At 38.5% G+C, this 22100-nt stretch overlaps 3 pseudogenes; all 3 read right to left on the bottom strand.

Moving 5' to 3' along the window:
- Nucleotides 1-6477: 6477 nt before the first annotated feature.
- Nucleotides 6478-19895, bottom strand: LOC128576979 (protein FAM199X-like; annotated as a pseudogene).
- On the bottom strand, nucleotides 8986-9824 carry LOC128578290 (E3 ubiquitin-protein ligase RNF220-like; annotated as a pseudogene).
- LOC128578288 (dynactin subunit 2-like) lies at nucleotides 12140-13232 on the bottom strand (annotated as a pseudogene).
- Nucleotides 19896-22100: the final 2205 nt, after the last annotated feature.

The following is a 22100-nucleotide window of genomic DNA, read 5'->3' as shown; positions in this document are numbered from 1 at the left end:
CTCAGAAACTTCTGATCAAACTCCAACTTCCACAATGGCAAAAGTAGTAAAAATGCCCACTGGACTTTCGAAAAACTCAATACCCCAAATTTAACCAAACTTATCAATACTCTCCATTAATATAAATGGCTTAAACTGCCCTCTAAAGAGACATAGGATAGCTGACTGGATACAAAAACTCAGGCCAGACCTTTGTTGCATATAAGAGTCACATTTTAACTTAAAAGACAAATACAGACTCAGTGTGAAAGGATGGTCATCCATATTTCAGGCAAATGGTAACCAGAAAAAAGCAGGAGTTGCAATTTTATTTGCGGATACAATAGGCTTTAAACCAACAAAAGTAAGGAAGGACAAAAATGGTCACTTCATATTTGTTAAGGGTAAGACTCAATATGATGAGATTTCAATTATTAATATCTATGCACCCAACCAGAATGCACTTGAATTCATAAGAGAAACTCTAACAGACATGAACAACTTGATTTCCTCCAACTGTATAATAGTTGGAGATTTTAACACTCCTTTGACAGTGATGGATCGATCCTACAACAAAAAGCTGAGTAAAGAAATTCTAGATTTAAATCTAATCATCCAGCATTTAGATTTAGCAGACATCTACAGAACATTTCATCCCAACACAACTGAATACACATACTTCTCATCAGCCCACGGAACTTACTCCAGAATTGATCACATCTTAGGTCACATGTCTAATCTCAGTAAATTTAAAGGAATAGAAATTATTCCATGTATCTTCTCGGACCACCATGGAATAAAACTTGAGATGAGTAACAACAGGAATTTGCATACACATACAAAAACATAGAAGTTAAATAACATTATGTTGAATGATAACTGGGTCAGAGATGAAATCAAGAAGGAAATTGCCAAATTTCTGGAACAAAATGACAATGAGGACACGAACTATCAGAACCTCTGGGACACCGCAAAGGCAGGTCTAAGAGGGAAATTTATAGCGCTGCAAGCCTTCCTCAGGAGAACGGAAAGAGAGGAAGTAAGCAACTTAATGGGACATCACAAGAGACTGGAAATGGAAGAATACTCCAACCCCAAATCCAGTAGAAGAAAAGAAATAACCAAAATCAAAGCAGAACTAAATCAAATTGAAAACAAAAAAATAATACAACAGATCAATAAATCAAAAAGCTGGTTTTTTGAAAAGGTCAACAAAATAGATAAACCTTTGGCCAACCTAATCAGGAAAAAAAGAGTAAAATCTCTAATCTCATCAATCAGAAATAACAAAGACGAAATAACAACAGACTCCTCAGAACTCCAAAAAATCGTTAATGAATATTACAAGAAACTTTACTGTCACAAATATGAAAATCTGAAGGAAATTGACGGTTACTTGGAAGCACGTCACCTTCCAAGACTTAACCAAAATCAAGTGGAAATGTTGAACAGGGTCATATCAAGTTTGGAAATAACATCAATCATACAAAATCTCCCCAAAAAGAAAAGCCCGGGACCAGATGGTTTTACGTCAGAATTCTACCAAACCTTTAAAGAGGAATTAGTACCTATATTAATCAACCTGTTCCAAAAGGTAGAAAAGAAGGAAGACTACCCAACACGTTCTATGAAGCAAACATCACCCTGATCCCCAAATGAGGAAAAGACCCAACAAGGAAAAAAATTATAGACCAATATCACTAATGAATATAGATGCAAAAATATTCAAGAAGATTCTAACAAACAGAATCCAGCAACATATCAAACAAATCATACATCATGACCAAATCGGTTTTATCCCAGGATCTCAAGGCTGGTTCAATATACGTAAATCTATAAATGTAATTCAGCACATAAACAAATTTAAAAAAAAAGACCATATGATTCTCTCAATCGATGCAGAAAATGCTTTTGATAACATCCAAAATCCCTTCATGATCAGAACACTTAAGAAAATTGGTATAGAAGGGACATTTCTTAAACTGATAGAGACCACCTACAGCAACCCACAGCCAATATCATATTGAATGGAGTTAAATTGGAATGATTTCCACTCAGATCTGGAACCAGACAGGGCTGCGCATTGTCTCCATTGCTCTTTAACATTGTAATGGAAGTTTTAGCCACCACAATTAGGGAAGAAAAAGCGATCAAGGGTATCTACATGGGGTCAGAAGAGATCAAACTTTTGCTCTTCGCAGATGATATGATTATATATCTGGAAAACACTAGGGACTCTACTACAAAACTCTTAGAAGTGATCAAGGAATACAGCAGCATCTCAGGTTACAAAATCAACATTCATAAATCGGTAGCCTTTATATATACCAACAATAGTCAAGTTGAAAAAATGATTAAGGACTCTATCCCATTCACAGTAGTGCCAAAGAAGATGGAATACTTGGGAGTTTATCTAGCAAAGGACGTGAAAGATCTATGTAAAGAGAACTATGAAACTCTAAGAAAAGAGATAGCTGAGAACGTTAACAAATGGAAAAAATATACCATGCTCATGGTTGGGAAGAATTAACCTTGTTAAAATGTCCATACTACCCAAAGCAATATATAATTTCAACGCAATCCTCATTAAAGCTCCACTGTCATACTTTAAAGATCTTGAAAAAACAATACTTCGTTTTATATGGAATCAGAAAAAAACTCGAATAGCCAAGACATTATTCAAAAATAAAAACAAAGCAGGAGGAATCATGCTACCAGACCTCAGACTATACTACAAATCGATAGTGATCAAAACAGCATGGTAGTGGCACAAAAACAGAGAAGTAGATGTCTGGAACAGAATAGAGAACCAAGAGATGAATCCAGCTAATTACCATTGTTTAATCTTTGACAAGCCAATTAACAACATTCAGTGGGGAAAAGATTCCCTATTTAACAAATGGTGCTGGGTGAACTGGCTAGCAACCTGTAGAAGACTGAAACTGGACCCACACCTCTCACCATTAAGTAAGATAGACTCTCACTGGATTAAAGATTTAAAGCTAAGACATGAAACTATAAAAATACTAGAAGAGAGTGCAGGGAAAACCCTTGAAGAAATTGGGTTGGGCGAGTTTTTTATGAGAAGAAGCCCCCAGGCAATTGAAGCTGCTTCAAAAATACACTACTTGATCAAACTAAAAGGCTTCTGCACAGCCAAGAACACAGTGAGTAAAGCAAGCAAACAGCCCTCAGAATGGGAGAAGATATTTGCAGGTTATGTCTCCGACAAAGGTTTAATAACAAGAATCCACAGAGAACTCAAACACATTGGCAAGAAAAGAACAAGGGATCCCATCGCAGGCTGGGTAAGGGACTTGAAGAGAAACTTCTCTGAAGAAGACAGACACACGGCCTTCAGACATATGAAAAAATGCTCATCATCTTTAATCATCAGAGAAATGCAAATCAAAACTACTTTGAGATACCATCTAACTCCAGTGAGACTAGCCTATATCACAAAATCCCAAGACCAGAGATGTTGGCATGGATGTGGAGAAAAGGGAACACTTTTGTACTGCTGGTGGGAATGCAAATTAATACATTCCTTTTGAAAGAGATATGGAGAACACTTAGAGATCTAAAAATAGCTCTGCCATTCTATCCTGTAATCCCTCTACTGGGCATATACCCAGAAGACCAAAAATCACACCATAACAAAGATATCTGTATCAGAATATTTATTGCAGCCCTATTCATAATTGCTAAGTCATGGAAAACTCCCAAATGCCCATTGATCCACGAGTGGATTAATAAATTGTGGTATATGTACATCATGGAATATTATGCAGCCTTAAAAAAGATGGAGACTTTACCTCTTTCATTTTTACATGGATAGAGCTGGAACATATTCTTCTTAGTAAAGTGTCTCAAGAATGGAAGAAAAAGTACCCAGTGTACTCACCATTATTATGAAACTAATGTAGGACCTTCACATGAAAGATATAACCCAGTTACAACCTAAGAATAGGGAGAAGGGGGAAAGGGAGGGGAGGGAGGGAGATTAATGGGATTATACCTGCGGTGCGTCTTACAAGGGTATATGTGAATCCTAGTAAATGTGGAATGTAAAGGTCTTAGCAAAATAACTAAGAAAATGCTACGAAAGCTATGTTAACTATTGTGATGAAAATGTGTCAAACAATCTATGAAGCAAGTGTATGGTGCCCCATGATCATACTAATGTACACAGCTATGATTTAATAAAAAAAAGAAAAAAATAAACAAAAAATATTATGAATTGTAGACTGTTCCAGTATCTAAATGAGGAGGATCTTGGCAACAAGAATATGTGAGAAGAAATTTCATCTGCCTGTCCAGTTTATGCTACATCAGAAAAGTGAAAACATTGACAACATACAAGTGTTAACTACTGAATTGATTAGTCAAATATTTAAAACATACGTACCTATAATCGGATATCAGTAATTATCAAATGATTAGGATGCTTGTATACCCACATTCGTAGAATAAAAGATACATGTAAAGCTAAAAAAAAAAAAAGAAATTACCTCATGACTTTAAGATTTTCCTTTACTGGTCACTGTCAAGTAAATAGTTTATAAGTATTTGATGGATAAGTACTGCTATATGGTCTCTAAAAGTGGCCTATTTTCCTTTAAAACTAGGTAAAGGTAAGCAATCTTTCTGTTGGATTCTGCTTCTGCTAAGAGCAGTAAGGAAATATATTTGCTCTTCCTACACTTGGCAAGGAAAATAACAAGTTTGACTCCACCTTCTGGAGAGTATTCTGGAGTCTATCCCCAAACTCTTTTTGGGCCCTCTAAACTTATTAAGAGTACGAAAGAGCAGATGGGGGAAATTCAGGATTATTCCAACTTAAAATAATAGACAGGTATTTACTTTTATGTTAGTAAAAGTTTAAATTATGACCTTAGTATTCTTCAGAAGGTTACAACCATACCACACACCTCAGCAAAGCTACAATGCATCAATTCTTATACTCAGTTTTTATTCTTTAGTACTTAAGAAACCAAAAGGAAATTAAAAAATTAATACACTTGATTATAAGCAAAGTTTAAGCCTTTATATCAACTAAGAATTAAAGTCATTAATCTTTTTCTTAACAAGCTACTCAATGTAACAAAATTTAAAAAGTAGAAATCCTATTAGCCTTTGGATTCTAGAGTTTAACAAATATTGATTAAAACTCTTCCTACAGAATCATGATTACCTACAATACAAATAAAATTATCAAGGGCAGAAAGCAGCTTGATTGTCAGTGGTATTAATTTTCATCTTCTTTAACCCATGTGATGTTCAAAACATGGGAGAAGAAAAGGAATCACACTATTCCCAATATTCATAATAAAAGACTCTTTACAAAAACATCCAAAGATACTAAATGATTTCACATTTAAAATTAGTGTTCTATTAATAACCAAAAAGGTAAAATTTCTATATGTTTCTAATCTGTATATATCTAATTTATAGAGAAGATTAGCAGAACTGTAAAGGTTTCCATCAGGGAATTTTGAATATTAACCAGGTCACATGCCAGAAGCTATTATGGAAAATATTGAAAAATTAGAGCTGTGCTGGGAAAAAACAAAACAAACAAACAAAAATACAAAGAGTACGTGAAGGAGAGACATAGATTTATTTTTTGCCTCCAGGACAATTTTACAGCTTAAAGTTTTGGTAAGGAATGGAAAAGAAAAACTGTTTCTTTTGCCTAATTGCTTTCCCATTGGAATATTAATCAACATAACATCAAGTCTAAAATTCAGCTACTAGTAACATTATTTCCTCAGTAGTTATCACTTACAAAAATTATACTGAATGTACATAATCTGAAAAAAAATAAATCTAACAGGAATAACATTAGGGCCTGTTATTATAGCTTTGAGTTAAGAATAAATGAAAATAGAACTAAACCTAATGAAGGCCCTATTGTAAACAGCAATCCACACCTTGCCCACTCTTACACCTCAAAAAAGATCTCCACCAGTTATCAAGAATTATGCTATTGCTCTTGAGAAAAATAAATCTAAGAAATTATAACATTAATAAGGGAACAGAATTATGATCTTCACACATGTATGTATACTGACATAATAAACTACTTGTCAGCAGTTCTTTGAAGTCTTCTAAACTTTAAAAGTACTAGGTCTTTGAAAAAGCCCACTTACCCACCATAATGTTTAAATAGTCAAAACATTTACCAGAGTCAGTGGTTCTTAAATTAGAATGTGCTTAAGAATAACCTGGCACTAGTTTTAACACAATTCTGGGCCCCTTCGCTTAGGTTTCTGTTTCTATAGGTCTGTGGGTGGGCCCAACAGTAGGCATCCCAACAACTTCTCAAATTCTCAGGTAATGCTGAAGCTGCAGGTCCATGGACCACCCACCAAGAATAGCTGGCTTAAATTATTAATGGTATATCAGCACAGCCCTAACCAAAATTGTGGTCAAGATGCATGTAAACCAATAAGGATCTAATAGTACTTAGAAAGAATGCTGATAAATTCATCCTTATTACATCAAAATATCAACATATGCTTCACGGTCTTCCTCAGTCACTTTCAAGGACAGTACCACTTCATTAAGGAACAGTCCGCTTAGCCTCTCCTTCCAGGCCTGCCTCTGCTCTTAAGCTGCCTCTTGTGGAAGGCCTTCTGCTGTAACTTTAGCTGCTTTGATCACTTCTGTCAAAATAATAATTTCTAAATCAGTAAGGTTTGAGTTCTTTGCATATTCACTCCCAACATTTTATGAACCAAATTATCCATTTTCTAAATTTTAAGAGCTGTTACTATGATCCTTGCTCCAATTAAGTGAGCCATTGGCTTAGACTCGAAAATATTTCTTCAATATTCTACTTTTATGGTATTTGACCAGTGCCTTCTGATTAGGAAGGGCTAAAACTTGATAATTTTGGTTAGATAAATAACTGGACATTTCGAAGACTTCTTTTTAAAAAAAAAAATCCAATTAAGGTACATCGGTGTCAGTGCATGGTGAACATACAAATAATACCAGGGAACAGCTCTGAAAACCAGTGTAGAGAACACTGCCCAGGGTGGCGCCTATGGCTCAACGGAGTAAGGCGCTGGCCCCACATACTGGAGGTGGCAGGTTCAAACCCAGCCCTGGCCAAAAACTGCAAAAAAAGAGAACACTGCTCAAATCACTGGTGATTATGATTCTCAAGTACCTTTCATCTAAAAACACTAGCAATTTTACAATGGCTGGGGAAAAGAATCATGACCCTTTCATATTAGAAAAATACCATCTTAAATGTCCATTAGAAACCCTGTGAGTACTCCAACCCTTGTCACTGGTGAACTGATGCCAAAAAGGAATGACTGCATGTCCAGAGAAATCCCTTGGCAACCAACAAAGCTAGCTATGTTTCTGCTACTTCACTGAGAACCAGGGAAGGAATCTTCAAGTCACCACTGGGTTCCCAGAGAATTAAGCACATTCTCTTATCATCCTTAAAGCAGCTCTAGACTCCTGCCACTACAAGGAACTAAACTTCCCTGCTAAGACACAGCACCATTTTATATATGCTTACATTTTCCATTTTTTTTTTTAGTGTCTGACAATATTATATAGTTTTTTCAAAAATGAAAGACTAGATGGAAATTACAAATATTATTACATTTTAAAATTAACTAAGAAGAAACATTCAAGATTAAAACATTAAGAAAACATTGGACACACAAAACATACACGACATTCTTGGGAGCTAATAGACAGCAACATCAGCAACATAGTGAGATTCACTCAGTAGTGAGTTGCAGTAAATATTGCAATATTAAGAATAACTCATTATTTCCACCAATTTATCTTACTTAAAACAGACATAAAAATCAGGGAAAATTGAATGTAACAAATAGTTGTGAGTCAAAACAGCATGTTAAATCACTCAGGCTAGAGTGCTTAGTTCAGGAGCAGACCATCCTGCTTGCACAATTAAAACCAAAATCCACAGACATCAAGACAGAAGGATCATTTTAACTCTTTAAGAAATTTATATGAAGGAGTACTAATGTTAGTATTAAAAGGTAAAGTTTTGTATTGATTAGAAGTTTTGTTTTTATTTTTATTTTTTGCTGTTTATATTGGTTTAATCCATTTCAAATATAGTTTACAAAGGGAAAGGGCAAGTACCTTGTCTAGAATATACAGACACAGTATCACACCATGGGGCCCACATCAGGGGTGAGGCAGATAACACCGTTACCCTGGGAGCAGTAGCTCTAATCCCAGGAAAGGTTCTCAGCAGAAGCTGGGCAACCAGGAGCAACTTCATCACGCCCCAACCTCAGCCTGTGCTTCAACTCAGTCCCATTTCCTGCCCTCATCCCCAACTCCTTATAAAGAGCCCCATGAGCTAAGACTAAGGAGAGGATCATGTCCCTCGGGGCATGTGCCCATGTCTGGAAGAAGAAATATAGACCACTGGGCATTGAGCACATAGGACAAGGAAGGGACACCATGGGAGAGGGAGGCAGGCACACCAGGAGGTGGATGGGCTGAGCCCTCAGCCAGCCCTGAAGGGGGCACTGCTTCCATGGGTTTTTAAGAAAAGAAGAAAATCATACAACCAAAGGGGGAGGGCGTGGGTAAAGGGTGGGGAATTGTCCCATTTATACACAACACTGTAAACATACACAGTCTATATTACTTCTGTTTCAGTCTGGTGTTTGCATTGTCTGTCCATCAGTTTGGGGGCTGGACCTTGGAAGCCTAGCCCCACTACTCCTCACACCCTTGCCTCCCTGCCCCACTCTGGAACACGTATGGCCCCCAAACTTGGTGGGAGCCAACAGGTATTGCCTGGATCTCTGCCTTTACTATGGCTCTAGGGTCCTGTATGTGTATATGTGTGTGTGCACACACATGCATGTGCATGTATGTAGGTGGGGGAACTGTGTGCAAGTATGTCACTGCACACAGTGGGAGAGGGTCACTGTCACAGAGGCTGGGGGAAGGTGGGGCTGCTCAAGGCAAGGCCTGCCTGGGGTAGCTACCTCACTAGTAGACCCTTCACAGGTCTTCAGGTCCTGTAATCATGTTGCACTGAGGGCAGAGCTTCTTGGTCCCCAGGATCTGCAGCCAGCACTCCTCACAGTGCATGTGCCAACACTGGATGGGCATCAGGGGCATTGAGTAGAGTCCATACAGATGAGGCATTTGTAATGGTCCCCACGTGATAGCTGCCATTTGAGTTCCCTGACCCGAGCCTTCAGGGCCTCAAATGTGGTCACAGCTAAAATCTTCAGTGATTTTCTCAATGTCGCTGTTCTTGCAGGTCTTCTGCATGGCCTCTTGCTTGCTACTTTCACCATTGATGGTGGATGGGATCTCGCCACTGGCCCATTTAGAGAATTCAGGCGTGATGCGTGTTCTGGGAGGGCCACCATCTAGAACTGCACCCCGAAGCTCCTCTCTCCTTGGCTTTACCAGTCTCCTCGCCTGTGCAAGGGATGACATCAGCCTCTGTGTATTGTAGCTTCCCCGTACTCCAGAGTGTCATTCCCATCCTCATCCAAGTCAGCATCACTGTCCGGGTTCTCTTTGCTGCTGCATGTAACAATGACAAAGGCAAAGTCTCGGAAGCCACCTTCCAGGAGAGTGGTGGCCCTTGTCCGCTTCTGCCCACACCGTTCATATTCCTCAAAGCAGTTGCTGTTCTCATACTCGATGTCCACGGCATCATCCTCAGCCAATCTGGAGCCTTCCCTCTTAGAAAGGTGGTGCTCCACATGCCTACTCATCTGCTCTGATCCTGCCAGGGGGCGGTTGCAAAGGGGACATACCTGCCCCATATCTTGCTTCCTCCGTTTCATTTTGTCATTCTGAGCATTTAGTCGGGTCTGCATTTGTCTCGCACTCTCAGCAAGATCTACTTCTCTGTACTGTTTGGACCTCTGCTCCACTGGCAGCTCTGGGTTCTCAGCATAGCTGCCAGGGGCTACTCTAATGAGACCCGGTGGGCGACGCGCGGTGACGCCCCAGCCCCTGCCTCCTCCAGCACTCTGGACCCCATGGCCGCCTGGCTGGCAAAGGCAGCAAAGTGGGAAGATTGCTCCCTGGATGCCAGGCTGCGGCGGCACCTCAGCTCCCAGAGGCGAAGTCTGCCAAGTTGGCCATGATCATGTCTAGACGTTTTATTTTTGAATCTCAAATCCGCTCTACTGCACTTGCAGACAGGTTACTGTCACTGTGTGCTCAACTCATGTTGGCACTGGAGTTTGAAGCAGAGTTTCCAACACTGGACCCATCGCTGCTTGGAGAACTGACCACACTGGCACTGCTGCTGCTGGCGCTGGCACTGGCACCGCTCACTCCATTGGTGCTCGCACAACTAAAGTTGATTCTCTTCCAGGCCTCTCTTGCAGGCCGTTGGCGAGGGCTATGCTCCTTGATATAGTTTCTGACCTTGGGATACACAGACAAAAACTGGTTAGTGTTTTACCCTGACTTTCTAGCCCCAAAATCCTGGGAGGGAAAAATTACATTGTACTTAATCAAATGTTCTGCAGATTCATAAATAAGAAAGAACAGAAGAGCAAATGAAATCTCTAAATTTAGAAATAAGTACCAGAAAAATGGACAATATTCAAAATTCTAGTAAACATGTTATGAGCTAGATTTTAAAAGCATATAAAATACAATCAGTAACTGGAAGGCTATTGGCCTTCATAATTTAAGATTGCAAGAAAATAACACAATAGAAACTAGCAACAAAATAAGATAGACGAGATTAGGTATTTGTTAAAGGTCTCCACTTCAGATGACTTAAGTAATTATATCTTAGATCAGAGTGTTTCCTAAATTTTAACTAAGGGCTAATGGCACTTGTCTTCAAATATAAGATATCAATGTACCATACTAGTGAAAAATGAGCTGGAACGTAGAAAATTATACTATGTCTGTTGGAAGAAATACTGAAATGCGAGAAATTTTTCATAAATAATTCTAAGTGCAAACTGAACAAACAAACCAAAAGTAGAACTTAAGAAAGTAAATATTCATTCAGTCATGCACTAGAGAAAAAGAGCAACTAAGTAGCTTTTAATAATTGGTATTTTGATAATCAATTAGTCTCCTGTAAATTGAATTAGAATAAATCTATATCTTAGCCTAATCACCCCTTATGTGGTAACATTAAATTTCAAAGCCTATATAACTGAAGAGCAGGTTCTAGATCCACAGTGATCCCACAAAGGTACTGCCAGATGTGATGTGCACAAGTCCTCTTAAATCCATATATTCTCAAATATTACTGTGATTTTTACTAATCTTACATTTTATAGCAGTAGTTTTGACCTTGTTTACCTATGCATTTACAAGGATTACTGAAGTCTACATTTTAGTTTTTGGCCAGGGCCAGGTTTGAACCTGCCACCTCTGATATATGGGGCTGGCACCCTACATTTTAGAAGATGGTGGTATTTTCAATAGGTAAACAAACTATATTATCTTTACATACCTGCTTCAGTTTTTCATCTGTGAGACAGTTAAGTTCAATAATAAACTCACTGTCTGTAGGAAAGATTTGAGCAGAAGGATCAATGATTTTAAAAATGTCAAGTTGCTCCCAAAGACCCATCTCAGTAATGACTTTATGACTCAGATACTTAATATATTCTGCCTATGTGATAAAAAATGACAACAAACAATATCATTGCTAAAACCTCTCATGTTTTACTATGTCAATTATAATGTATTTTATATATTAGAAGCACTTGAGATTATACCCAGAGAAACAGTTAAAGTACTAAATCAAAATTTGAGGTACATTTACCCCATAACGTTTTTTTTTTTTTTTCAGAGTACAATAGCATTTAATGATCAGAAACAGTTGTACAGTATTACAAAAGCTGTGTTGGAGGACAGGATCCATTCCTTACCACACCGGACAAAGCAGTACTAGATGTGAGCTGACATGTGGCTGGGCTGACATCCTTATCCCCTGGGTCTGAAGAGAGACCACCATCTAATATCCCCAGTTACTGCTCTGTATTCATCAGTGGAGGGTGTAAATCCCACATGCAAGAAGACCCCTCACCCTAGTGTCACATGGGATGGGACACAAGAGTTAGAATGAAGAGAAGACCCTACATAATCTGTTAAGAATTCAGAGGGGCAGGGATTTACCCCTGTTCAGCAGTCCCCACAGTTCTCACTTTCCTAGCTTCTTCATCTGCTCATCAATGCTGGCAAAGTTTTCCTCAACTGTGGCCAGGTTTTCACGCAGTTATCTGAACCTGGGTCAAGAGGGTAGCATTGTCCTTAAGGGAATTAGCAATCTGCTGGGTGGTATCCAAGTGTGTCAGGAGCATAACAAACTGCATGGCTTGCTCATGCAACTGCTTGACGATGACAAGTCTCTGCACCAGCTCAGGGAGTGTGGAGGCAATGGAGCTCCAGCACTGTATGGTTTCATACAGCTGGTGGACCTTGCTTTGCGTATCTGCATCTACTACAGAGGCTTTATGCTTGGCAATCTCATTCACCTTTCCCAGGATACTCTGCAGCCAAGCCTCCACTTGGTCCAAAACTGCAAGGTCCAGGGCACCCACCTTTGCCTGCAAGATATCTACAGCCTCCATAAGACAGGTTCCCTGTAGTCCTGCAAGAAAGGGGATTCTGAGCATCCTGATCACAGCACACAGTTGCCTCCAGCTCTGTCAGGCACTTCTCAAGTTCTGCAACATTGGCAGCTTGAGAGAACTGTCCTGCTCAGGCCGAGAATGTAGTTCATAAGTGACAAGGCTGCTATCTGGAGGGGTCCCAGTGGTGGATTTCCCCCCTGAAATTCCTTTGCTTTTCTTTGTTGCTTCCAGCTGCAGCAATAGGCGCTTAGCCAGAGCTCCATCAGGGTCAGTGAGGTTGACTGTGGCATCTGGCCCCAGAAGCTTCTCCAGGTAGGAAGCTACCAGCTGCTGCTTCAGCACTGCCTGCTATTTAGCCAGCATGACAGGGGTCAGCTTCTCCTCAGTGGCTGACTCCTTCACTGCTGTCTTTATTTTCTTACCTTCACTTGTCAGCTCTTGGACCTCATGGAGTAGCCACTGGTACTTTTGCTGGGGTGTCTCCTTGACTCCTATACCCTCTCCAAGCATCTCATATTCTCCAGATTCATATCCTGTCCTCTTTGTTTTTACAATATGATCTGAGAAATCAAGTCCCTTTGTTACCACTCTCTTGTCTTTGAACTTGTCATAGGCAGCATTGGTATTGACAATGATGTGCTCCACACTTGTGCTCGTCAGTTCCTCCTAAGAAACAGAAGCTTCCTGGTAAATTTGAAGCCTCATTTGTATAAATAGTAACACCCTGATTGAACTGGGAACATAAGCTGTGAAACCTCCCCACCCTGTCTGTACATCTACCCAGTAACTTTGAATAGGCAATAAACTGAGCCTCATACATTCTCCACATAGATGCTTTTAATTAAGAATGTGAAGATGTTTACCTGATCATCATTTGTCATTGCAGTCCAAGGAAGTTCATCTAAATTCCAGTGCTTTTTTCTCTTTTTAGGAAGCAGGCAAGGTGAACTTGGAATACTGGGTATGACATCAGAAAGCACATCACTCCCACTCTCAATGTCACTGCCTGGTAACTTTATAAAAATAAGGAGGGAGGGGGTAGGGAAAGCAAAATGTTATAAAACTACATTTTAAACATCACAATATATCACATGTTGATTAAGTCACACAATGATTAAAAGTTACTTTAACATAAGACTCAGCAGATATGGAATCAGAAGACATTAATTCTGACCCAAGACTGTTTTATACACAGCTGCAACATCAATATACTTTGTATATATTGCCTTTTTCACTGAAAGATGTTTTCTAAAAGCTTAAAATCATAATCAAGATTTGCTAAAATAGTAAGATTCCATAATCATCATTAAGGCTTTTAATTTATACTGTGAATGTGACTAGGGCCCAGACAACAAATAACCAGTTTTGGCCACCATGATCTGCCAGTGATCTGCCACTAACTGATGTGTGTCAGTGACTGTACTAGACATATTGCCAACGTAAAGACAAATGAATCATGATCCTTGTCCTCAATTCTGTATTAACAACCTCAAGACATTAAAAATAATTTAACATATGCTGCAAACATTTTAAGGACCAGAAGTATCATTAATGAAAAATTAGAAAGAAAATGGTTGAAGACAAAGTGTAGGCAAAGGAGAAATAAAACCAAGCTAAACACACAGAAAATAAAATCAATTTAAAGTGAGATAAACAGTAAAAATACATTCTATAATTTTATATTGCCCATTAAACACAGTGGATATGATTTTTAACAGCTTAATTAATGTATAATTTTATACACAGGAATGGGTCCTGTCCTCCAACACAGCTTTTATAATACTGTACAACTGTTTCTGACCATTAAATGCTGTTATACTCTGAAATGCACGTATTTAGTTGTGTAATGTATATAATTTGATGAGTTTTCACATACACACATACACACATACCCATATACCCATCACCATTATCAAGGTAATAAACATTCCTGTTATCTTCAAAAGTTCCAATGGATTTAATTTTAAACAAATGTATTTAATTTAACTAATTCATCAAAAAAGTATTTTCTTCTAGAAAGAGTATATAATGATTTTCAGAAATATTGGTTTCATTTTTACAAGGTACAAAACAGCATCTTTTTCAGTAGCATCTATAGAGTTTGCAATTGTATCTGAACTCTGAACTCTTTAGGGTTTTGAAGCTACCAAAAGAGAAGAACTACTTTATGAAAACTATTGTAGTCACATGTACTTGAACTCCTGTTGTATACGCAGCAGTGTAATAGGTACAGGGGATTCAAAGGAGTTTAAGTCTTGACACAAATTCTTTATACTCTATTTGAGAAGATAATACAGTAACACAAACACACAATTATAAACATAGCACATAATGAATACTAAGTTTGAGATGGTGTGTCATCAATGGAAATATCCAGCAATCAGGTAAAGCTGAAAAGTTAACGTTTGGGAGAGCTACAAAGGACTCTAGGCAAGTATGGGAAGTCAGTCCGATAGAAAAGGTGTGTAAAGCCACAAAGATGGGGTCAATCAACATGCAAGATGACTATGACATTCAAAATGAAACTAAGTTGAGAGTAATCATTCTTTCTATACCCCTGTAAATAGCTGCTCCTCTTTAAAAATTCACATATTTATAATGACAGTCATTGATAAACACACATATGTAAGTCACTTCTAACAATTTGACTTCTTTTAAAATCTTATTAACGAACATTGCTTGAATTGTTCACCACTGTTCCTAATTTTATCTTGTCAATGTTGCGAAAGTATGATTGTTGAATACCCACAGGAAAGCTTTCTTTTTTTCAGACTCTAATGGGAAAAAATAAAATGCTTTTGTATTTTCTCTTTGACTTCAAATCTCATTAGAAATCTCCTTGGGGTCCGTAAAACAAAATGAGACACTCTTTACCATATGAAGGGTCTCTCATACTTCAAGATCCCTTGATAAATGAGGCAAAAAAGGGAACTCTTAAAATATCTGTATTTTCAAAATTGGAAAACTTTCATCTGAATCTTTAGTGAGTATCTGCTAGGTGCCAGGCCATATGCTAAGCCAGTGGTTCTCAAGCTGTCCTAATGCCACGACCCTTTAATACAGTTCCTCATGTTGTGGTGAACCCCAACCATAAAAAGAAAGAAAGAAAAAAATTCTCCTCAGAGAATGCCACATGTTTCTAAAGTGGTTGGGTTATGTTGAACAAGATAGTGTTTCAGAACAGAAGGGGAAAAAGAAAAAGTCATTTAGGTAAGGAATCATAGATGGAAAAAAAACAAACAAACAGGATGAGGTAACATATCACAAATTAAAACAGAAAATCAGTGCTAGCGATTTACAAGTTAAACAGAAGACCCAGAAGCTGTTATATGATATGTAGAAAAGAGCTGATAATATATTTTATAAGAAGTAACTTGATGAAAATGGTCTTTAGGGAAGATTAATTTTAAAGCCTATGGGCATAAAATACAGTAAAGTAAGATTAGAACTAAACAGAAAGCTCTTGTATTCTCAGCCTGGACTAAGACAAGCAAAAAATGGAAAGAAAAATGAAAGAATATGTGAAGATGTGGAAAATTTCACATGAGAAACAATATACAGATTTGTTTGATAACTGAATGGATAAGAGTAATAAAGAGACAGATGTTGAGTCCAGAAGAAAACTGCTCACAGGTCATAAGACCCATCCAGAGTGATATCTGAATTTTTACAGCAAGACAACTGAAGTAAGCTTATAGATCTAGTCAAAAACGCTCATTTTACAAAACTAAGGAAAAATTATGTCCAGAGGGGGTTATATAATTTAGTGGAAGAATCCAAAGTAGGACACAAGCTCAGTGCTTTCAACTATGCCAGACAGTCTTGCCTTGAAGACAGTTCGGAATGAAGAAAGAATGCAAGTTGGAATATTGAGAGTTTGTAGTAATAATGGGAAAAGCAAGCATAAGTGTCCTTTAGACAGAAAACAGTCATTTTTCCACTATGCTACAACACATGTCACAAAGGAGAGACTACTTTTTTTCCCATGAAAATATTGTAATTGGAAGTTGCATTACTGTCCAAGAACTCAGCATAAGATAACAGGTTAGTATTAAATAATAAGGTCATCCAAGTGGAAATGTCAAGTAGTCAATTGGAGATATGAGACTATAATAGCAGTTATACAGTGGAATTAATTGTATGGGCTCCTATATATTTATTAGACCAACAATTTTCCATTTTATAACTGATAATGTATCTCAGAATAAAAATTATTAATAACTCCCATTCCATATTTTTCATGAACAGTATCTGGCATTTTACATTATAATCAGTAATTGTGACACACAGAAAGAATTAAATCAAATCTCTGCCATATTTTCTGTAGAAAGCTGCAGAACTTTATGACTAAACTCATTTCTGCAATAGCTAATGAGTAATTTCAGACTGTACCTCTATGTTTCAAGTATGACAGAGTTATTCACTCTTTAAACTTTCTAATGTTTCCTGGTCAACAACAGAAATAATTTCTCAAGCTCTGAGTCTGGTCAAATATATCCTTAATAATGAAAGAATTTCAAGGAGAGAAAACTATCAGCAAAGTAAAATGCTAAGATGCTATTTCAGTCTAAGGTTAAGATCTCTAATCAAGTAGTATTTCTCTTCCCAGAGAATCTATAAATCATTTATATTTCTATTACTTTAGTAGTAACAAGAACATCTATTAAAAAGTTTTAAACATATGTAGTTTTCAATCACAATGTAATACAAAATTTTAAACTATAGCAAATTATTTTGTCTGTATTAATCCTAACATACAATTTGTAATTTTCTTCCCAAATATTTATTGCTTGCCATTATAAGGTCCCACAAAGACAAGACAGCATTGTAAACCTTTCCATATTCAAATAGCAAATATCCATGGTAACAGAGTACCTGTACTCCAATTTCAGAAGTGAGAAAACACATCACTAAGGCAAGATTTTTGCTCCAAGTTCACAGTCACTCAAGTTCATTAACAGAGAGTGGTTGGGGATGGTTTTCCACTCTAATGACCCATGAAATGAATAAAGAAGCCATCAATTAAAACTTAAAATTGCCTAACACCTTGCAACATTATGGATAAGACTAAATAATTCACATGACATAGGCAGAGAAAATATCTCAGATTTATTAGCATTCAATCTGATTATACTTTACTAAGAATCATTATAGTGATTTTGTTTCTTTTTCTTTTTGAGACAGGGTCTTGTTATGTTGCCTGACTAGGGTACAGTGGTACAATCACAATTCACTGTAACCTCAAACTCCTGGGCTCAAGCAAGCCTCCAGACACAGCTTCCCAAGTATGTTGTATGCTATCATGTATGCTATCATGCTCTGCTAATATTTTTAAGGTCTTGTTGAGATGGGGGTCTCACTATATTGCCCAGGTTAGTCTTGAACTCCTGACCTCAAGCAATCCTCACACCTTGACCTCTCAAAGTGCTAGGCTTACAGGCATGAGTCACCGCACCTCGCCTGATTTTAAATACAAAGCATGCACTTAGAAAAAAGGGACATTGAAGAATAAAATGATACCTGCACAAAAGTGATCACTGTTGTGATATTTTTATATTTTATATTATCATATTAAATTATTTATAATAATAATATAATATAAAATAATATAATAACATATTATTATATTATATTAATTATTTATATTATTTTTAATAGAAAGAATATGAAACAAATGTAAATAGGAATGGTTTCACAAGTTCTACTACATTTAATTGCAAGAATATTATGTAGCCACTAAAAAATTCATTATGAATATCCTGAAAAAGTTTATGATATATTAAAAGAGAAAATTTTATTATAAAGTTTTATTCAGAAGAGGAGAGAAAATTTCCTAACTACTATGAAGCCATCATTAACCTGATACTAAAGCCAAGAAAAGACAAAACAAGAAAACTACTGACCATTAACCCTTATAAATATAGATGCAAAAATCATTAACAAGATACTAGAAAATTGTCTCGGCACCTATAGCTCAAGTGGCTAGGGAGCCAGCCACATAAACCGGAGCTGGCAGGTTCAAAACCAGCCCGGGCCTGTCAAACAACAATGACAACTACAACCAAAAAAATAGCCAGATGTTGTGGTAAGCACCTGTACTCCCAGCTACTTGGGAGACTGGGGCAAGATAATCACTTAAGCCCAAGAGTTTGAGGTTGCTATGGCCATGACACTCTATCCAGGGAAACAGCTTGAGACTCTGTCTAAAAAAAAAAGAAAAAAAAAAGATACTAGAGGGCAGCACCTGTGGCTCAAAGGAGTAGGGCACTGGCCCCATATACTAACTGCAGGTGGTGGGTTCAAACCCGGCCCCAACCAAAAATTGCAAAAAAAAACCCAAACAAACAAACAAGCAAACAAACAAAAAAACTAGAAAACTATATTCAGAAGCAGAATGAAAGTTCTCCCCTAAGATCAGGAAAAAGAAGCAGACTCACTTTCAGCACTTCTATTCAATATTGTACTTGAAATTACCCAGGGCCATTAAGAAAGAAGTAAATGGGGGAAGAGGCAAGATGGCTAACTGAAGCCAGCTATCAGCAGAAACTCCCATCCAGAGGGAGAAATAATGGCCACAACCAACCCAATAAAGCTTTAGATTGGGAGCTGAACTGAGAAAGAAGATTGAGGAGTTTGCATCACCCCTGCTGAGGCAAGCTGGGACTCCAAGGAAACAAATTTCAGGTACAAAACCTATCCTAAAGAGGACGAGAATCCTTGACCTTTCCCACAGTGTGGCTTGCCATGTTATCTCTATGATTGGCTAGGGAACAAAAGATCTCTAGTTACACCATAGGGGAGAGAGCAGCTGAAGGGCTTCTTACCCAGAGAGATCATTTCAAGACCAGGAAGTCTCTTGACTGGATAAAAGTTAAACAAATATTCTCTCTGCCTTCCTGAACTCCCAATCCACCCTTCTCCCCTCTCCTGGTGGTTTGGAGGACTACCACCTGCAGAGTCCAGAGTGTCTGGTGGACTTTTGCTAGGATGGGCCATCTTATGGGCTGTGGGGCAACTGCACTGAAACTGTACCTCTAATAAAGTAGGGAGTCAGAAGGGACGAGAGATTTGCCCCATGCTGGAAAGTGCATAGTGCAGGATCCTTGCAGCACTCACCTGCTTCTGGGAGTGGAGGAGGTTGCAGCAGCAGAGGCACTACCCACTGACACTAGCCTGCTCCTGCAACCCGGTAGGGGTGGCATCCCAGACTGAAGGCAGCACTCCCGACAGTGTCAGTGCCACTCCTGACTGCAGTGGCAGTTCCAAAAACCCTTCCACTGGGGTCAACTTTGGGAGAGACACCTCCTCAATTCTGTGGACCATGGAGGGAGCCTGACCTCACCCTGTGGGGGTTCTAGAGGTGGAATTTGATGAAGGCAGAGAAGTGCTCTCTGAAGGCAATAACCACATTCTGCTATGGTAACCCCTGGCTAGACACAGACACAGGTGGGACACTACCCAGTTCCCAATGAACGCCAGAGGGAATCAGGCCTGAATTCCTCCTGCCTGCAGGTCACACAGTGAGATGGTCCAGTTGGAGGGGCATTAACTTCCCTTTTATTCAGGTGCAAGTCCCTGGTGTACTTGAATATTAGAGAGAGCTGGGCCATAGCTCTGCAGGGTTACCTGTGACTGGGGTGATGGAGATACAAGGTGGGGGAAGAGGCACCAGACGCCCTGGAATAATTCTTTTGCTGGGCGGACTTTTCTGACTCCATAGAACACCTGAGTGAGTCACACTTGACCTCCCAGGGGACCTCTGCTGACCAGTTGCCGGAGACCTTTTGAACTCTTCTATATGATCTGTGTTTCTGATGACTGGGACAATTGGTTTGGAATTCTGATCTGGGCCAAGCACCCGGGGACTCTCCAAGGTTATACCCTGGTTGTGTTGTAGTGGGAGGGTTTGATTCTTCTCTTCTAGTTGTTGCTTGTGGAGGGCTTGGTGTCTTTTGCTTGTATCCCTCCACAGCTGAGATTTCAATTCAAAATCACTTATTCACTAGGATCTGTCAGATTCTAGCTGAATACAAGACAGCTACCTAGCCCCATCATACAAAGTGGGCCCCCAGAGTCTCACGCTGTAGTACTAAATGGGACCTTTGAAAAGCCATAGGGGAAAAGCTGCACTCAATAGTTCCAGCACTTTGGTAAAGGGCTGGTTAACTACAACTCCAGGAGCCCTGAATTCAATTTCACCTTACCACCTTCTCTAGCCAAATGGTGAAAAATAACCATGGGTGGAACCAGTGGAAAAACTCTGGCAATAATAATAATCAGAGTAATTCAATTCCCCCAAGGTATGACAAAGGAGATGCAACAGAAGATCCTATTCATAAACAAATGGCTGGGATGTCAGAAATCAAGTTCAGAATTCGAATGGCAAATAAGATTAACAGAATTGAAGTAAAGATGGAATTCGAAATTCAAGGAGCAATTCAAAGGCTATCTCAAGAATTTCATGAATTCAAAGATAAAATCACCAAAGACTTTGACAAATTGAGGCAAGAATTTGCATCACTCAAACACCTGAGAAATACAGTAGAATCCCTCAGTAATAGAATGGAGCAGGCAGAAGAAAGGACCTCTGACATTAAGGACAGAGCTTTTGAATGCTCCCAAATGCTCAAAGATGAAGAAGAGTGGAGAGTAAAAACATCATTCCCTGAGAGAATTGTGGGATCACTCCAAAAAAAGCAAACATTTGCCTTATAGGAATTCCTGAAGGAAATGAGAATGGCCCAAAAGGCACAGATGCTAAACTCCAAGAGATAATTGAGGAAAACCTCCCAAACGTGGGAGCAGACAGTTTTGGAGCCCCAACACAACTCCATCCAAATAAAGCATACCGTAGACATATTGTAATTAACCTTACCAATGTTAATATTATGAAGGAGAAAATACTGTAAGCAGCCACATGTAAGAAAGTCATAACCTACAAGGGGAAGAATACTTGACTGCATATCTCTCAGCTAAAACTTTTCAAGCCAGAAGAGGATTGTCATCGACCTGCAATACCCTAAAACAAAACAACTTTCAGCCCAGGATCCTGTATACAGCTAAACTGAGTTTCATTTGTGATAGAGAAATCAAATACTTTAATGACATACACATGTTGAAGAAATTTTCCATAATTAAACCAGGTCTCCAGAATATTCTCATACCCATTCTCCACAATGACCAGCACAATGCTCTACCACCAAAGTAAACTCAGAAAGTTTTGATCAAAACCCAACTTCCACAGTGGTGAAAGGATTTAAAACATCCACTAGTCTTTCGAAAAACTTGACACCCAAAATATGACCAGGATTATCAATACTCTCAATTAATGTAAATGGCTTAAACTGTCCCCTAAAGAGGCATAGGTTGGCTGACTGGTTACAAAAACTCAAGCCAGATATCTGCTGCATACGAGAATCTCATCTTAAAGGATAAATATAGACTCAGGATGAAGGGAGGGACATCTATAATCCAGGCAAATGGAAATCAGAAAAAAGCAGGGGTTGCAATTTTATTTGCAAATAAATT

Source organism: Nycticebus coucang, chromosome X, assembly GCF_027406575.1.
Source record: "Nycticebus coucang isolate mNycCou1 chromosome X, mNycCou1.pri, whole genome shotgun sequence".
NCBI lineage: Eukaryota > Metazoa > Chordata > Mammalia > Primates > Lorisidae > Nycticebus > Nycticebus coucang.
This window is presented reverse-complemented; position numbering and strand designations above follow the sequence as displayed.